We start from the raw sequence: 4,633 nt of genomic DNA on the forward strand, positions 1-4,633 counted from the left end.
CCTCATCAAGACCGCCATCAAACCTCGGACACTCACGCGGCAGGCAGTTCTGGGCTGGGAGGTTGTTTTCCACATCGAGGGGGAGCAGCCAAGGCCTCTGACCGACCTCCGTTTTGCTCAAATGGCAGAAACCGTGTCGTTCGCGACTGCTTCTCCGGGGTTACTTCCGTAATCTAGTAACTACCGAGTGATACTTCTTAATGAAGGAAAATAATCTCATCTGCGGAAAACATGGACACAAGAAGTGTTTCGATCGAGACTTCCGTTCAAGTCCGGGCGGCTGAGGCAGCAGCGGCGAGCCAGAGACGAAAAGGAAAAACAAAACATCGAGGTAGCAGTTTGAACCTCCCGCACTGAGAAGAAAGCGCCGCCTCCGGAAAAAGTGAGATCGGAAGTCCCGCCTCTCGCTGCAAAGGGCCGGACCGAAAGAGGACGGGTATTTCCGGGTCGGACACTGGTATCCACTTTTTGGGTGTTCAGTCCCTCTGAGGAAATTGAAGTTCGATTTGAATTAGGTTTGTGGACCACTCTTCTCCCATACCAGGCAACCACTAACTCAAGGATAGGTTTTAGCGGAGTGATTAAATTCTTAAAAAAGTAATGGAAAATATCGAGACTACTTGTTTTAAGAAGTGCCAGAAAGTATTTTCTAATTCCTATTTTATCGCCTTTAGACGTGTACAAACAGATTAGCCCAATTCACTGAAGTCAGGATGTGGATTGGAGAGTGACTGGGAAGACAATGATTAATTATGGGTGTTCCTAAGATTAAAAAAAAACCCACAGCGCTCTATAAGCGCATATAGCAGACTGAGAAAAGTATTTCCAGTGAAACCTGAAGGGTTTGTGTTTGTTGAGACAGGATTTCTTGGTGCAGCCCTGGCTATCCTGGAACGCGCTCTGTAGACCAGGCTGGCCGTGATCTCCGCCCACCAACTCCCCACCCCTCAACAATTATAATAGCCTGGCCTCCAGATTGTAGACAGTGTCCACAACAATCCAGACACCTCTTGGTAGTAAAGCAGACCTCCGTGGGCTGCCTTACGGCCTCCAATATGACCATGAGCTCAGAGCAAAGGGGCGGGGGAGCAAATCTCTCCACAGGAGCATAACCCATATGGCCACACCTCAAAGTCTGGAGTTTTAAATAGGTGCTTGCTAAGTACAAGCAGACTCTGAGCAGTCCAAGGGAAAGATGATTTCCTTTACAGGCTAAAGCATGGTTAGTGAGGAAGGAGGCAGGAAGCATCGGAGCCAGATCACTATGAATGGAGCCAGACTTGAGGGGATTTTCTGATTCTAAATTGTTAATAATATATCTAGGCAACTATTTTTTTTTTTAAAGTATTGGGTATACTTGTTTAATGTAAGGGCTTTAAGCAAAGATGGCATCAAGGGACTGGGAAAAAAACCTAACTCAACCATCATTTGAAAAAAAATACTGATATGCAAATTGATTCCAATCTTAATGTAAAGGCATCCTTGGATATAAGTTTTATTTCTAATGACCTGCCACAGCACGTTGTACACTGCAGTTTTCCACCCCTGCCCATTGTCCTTCCAATGTTCGAGACTTGAGTGAAATTTCTACAAAAGATTTCATGAAATTTTGAAAGATTTCTGGAACTGCTGATGGAGAATGGAATTGTGGGGAGCAAGAATATGAAGAGCTCAGTAGAAGGCTTGTGAACAAATAATGAGATAGACTGAAGGTTCTCAGGACTAAGGAGACAGCAGCCCCGGCAATCATTTAGATAATTATATTCTGGGGAATAACTAGACCTGGAACTAGACTCTAAGACTGCCCAAATTTTTGGTTTGGGCAAGTGGGAAGGTAGCAGAAATGATAAAGAATTTAGGAAAAGTTTGAGCTAAACTTAAATTTTTTGAGTTCACTTGGTGAAAATTCTAACTAGATTTGTCTGGAGAGCAATGGCTCTTTTCACGCTAGGTGAAGACTTAAAAGAATGAAACAAAGAATGTGATATTAAAAAGTTAAGGGGACTGGAGAGATGGCTCAGTACTTAAGAGCACTGGCTGCTCTTCTAGAGGACCTGAGTTCAATTCCCAATTCTATAACTCCACTTCAGGGTATCAGACACTATTCTGGCCTCCCTGGGTACCAGGGACACCCTGGTCCATGCAGGCTAAGAACCCATACATACAAAATAATTTTTTTAAAAAATTAAAAGAAACAGGTAGAGCCCACAAAAGCACTGCAGAAGAGCAGAGAAAGCAAATTATTCCTAGATGTTTTTAATTTTGTTGTTGTTAGTATTGCCAGAGAGAAAGCTGAAACAAAGATCTATTAGGTTTAGTGAGGCAGCAACCAGGGTCATTGGTGATTTCAGTGAGAATCATTGCATATAGAAGGAAAGGAAGCATGATGGATTTGAAGAATAGGTAACAAGGAAATGGATAAATATGGGCCACTTGAGAAGACTATAGGACTCCGGTACAATAAAAATTAGGTAGCCAGATTTTATTTTTTATTTGGTAAGAATGGCATGGGGAGCAGCTCACAAAAACAAAAGCCAGAATAAAAGAAAGCAAGAAAAAGCAAAATAAGAAACCCCACCAACCATAACAACAGAATTCATGAAAGAGGCAGGAACACTTAGGATGCTTCCTGTAAAGGAAGAGTAGATAAAAGTGGACACGGACATATTTGTGTACATTTGACTTTTAATGTTTTTCCTGTAAAGCAACTAATTAGGTAATGAAAGGTTAGAGGAATGAAGCAATTAAAAACGGACAGAAGGAACACAATAATCACTAGCAGTACAGCCAGTCGCAGTGACAGTGGTGACTCTGATTCACAATGGCACACGTCCGCCAGAATCACGACTTCTGGCGGCATGACTTCTAAATGCTGTGCTGTACTCACAGGGTTCATTTTTGCTAGGCCAACATCACAGGGCAGCAGCATCTGCCAAAGGCTAAACACCACCAGGCTCAAGCCTGTTTGTTGGCAAAACTGGAAGGGTATCCTCCATCAGGGCATCATTTACTAAACTTTGAGTTCCTGATGAAAGATTCTGAAGAGGTTCTAAGGGAAGGGAGACCAGTTTGTAGGGAGAGGCTGTTTCTGCAGCAATATAAGAAACAGAATTTGAGTGCTGCCATGAAACAAGAGTTTAGGAACTGGGTCTCTCCAGTAATAGACAAGCAGCAGTTCCTGGGCAGAGTGCTGGAAACAAAGCAATGGTTCCAGCCACGAGGTGAGTGTCACAGTGGTACTTCACAGCTGCTCTAAGACACTGGATGAAAACGTTTTCTGTTAACTTGACAGCTGGCTGTGTGTGCCCACCCTCAGAACCTGATAGGAAAGGGGCTTTTTTCCTTTTTGTTTGAGCTGACTCTCGGCCATAACAGGTTTTCTATAATCCTACCAAACACCCGCCTCTCTTAAATAGGACCATCACCTCTTTTTAATAACAAAAAAGGTCTATACTTGTGTCCTAGCTGCAGCTAAGATTCAGTGGAATGCCTACAGCATTTCCCAAAGACTAAATCCGATTTTAAATTCTAGCACCCTCTTGTAGATAAGCCCTATGGTTCCCCAGAGTATATATTCTCCATCATGGTGACAAATCCAGGCTACTGAGATATATAGTATGTTCTTGCCTTCGAGCTAGAACGGTGCCAACGTTGGTGATTGGTTAAGACCAGTATTTGTTCTGTTGTCACAGCTCATGACCGACATTACTGACACCAGTGCCTATGCTCACTGGAAAGCACTGTGTTCCTATTTCTACGAGGTGTCCATACTTGTTCCTGGTGAAGACATGCAATCTACAAGACAACATAACATAGGACCAACTCATGATACGGTTACAAACTTAGAACCAAGAAAATAAATGCAGCTACATGGCTTCTTAATGCAGCTTCTTCCCGTTTTGACATGCTCAGTCTCAGAATCCAGTCAAAATGCTGTGAGAGTTCAAAGGGAAATGAAGCAGCCATCTGCAAATTGTCAACATTCTGGTCAACGCCTCAGGTCTAGACCTAGCTTAAGTCCTCATTGCCACAAATGGCTCCAATGATTATAGCCCACAGCTGCGCAAGCTACCTATCACCAGTCCACCGTTTTCACATCTAAGGTGGTTCTTACTTCTCGTTGTAGGGAGTGAACTTAAGGCCTTTTCATGCTAAGCAGATGTACTAGCACCAGACCCTGGGTAGTTTTTTTTTTTTTTTTTTTAAATGTAGAATTTACAATGCAGGTAGATTCTGTTAATAGTTACACTGAGTACAGTTCTGGTGACAGTAGGCTGGTGGTCAAATACTGGATGTTTACACAATGACCACTAGATGTCTAAAACATACGCAGCCCAGTTATCTCTGGGTATCTATTCTAATGTGCTGTAACTATTATGTTCCAAGAATGCAGTCTGTGCTGATATGACAAATTCCAAAACACCCAACTATGTAATGTACTTGTTCTTTATAACATGGACTCTAGAAATTAATGTGTTTGTTAATTTCCCAGGTTCATTTATTGTTATTGAATTACTCAACTGAGTATTGAATATCTCCATCTTACAATTTCTCTAACTTCTAAACCTTTAATTTATTTCATGTAAGCAAGCTTAACAACAAATTCCTTAAAATACCATTTCAAAAACTTAGA

This window comes from Chionomys nivalis, chromosome 15 (assembly GCF_950005125.1).
Source record: "Chionomys nivalis chromosome 15, mChiNiv1.1, whole genome shotgun sequence".
NCBI classification, from domain to species: Eukaryota; Metazoa; Chordata; class Mammalia; order Rodentia; family Cricetidae; genus Chionomys; species Chionomys nivalis.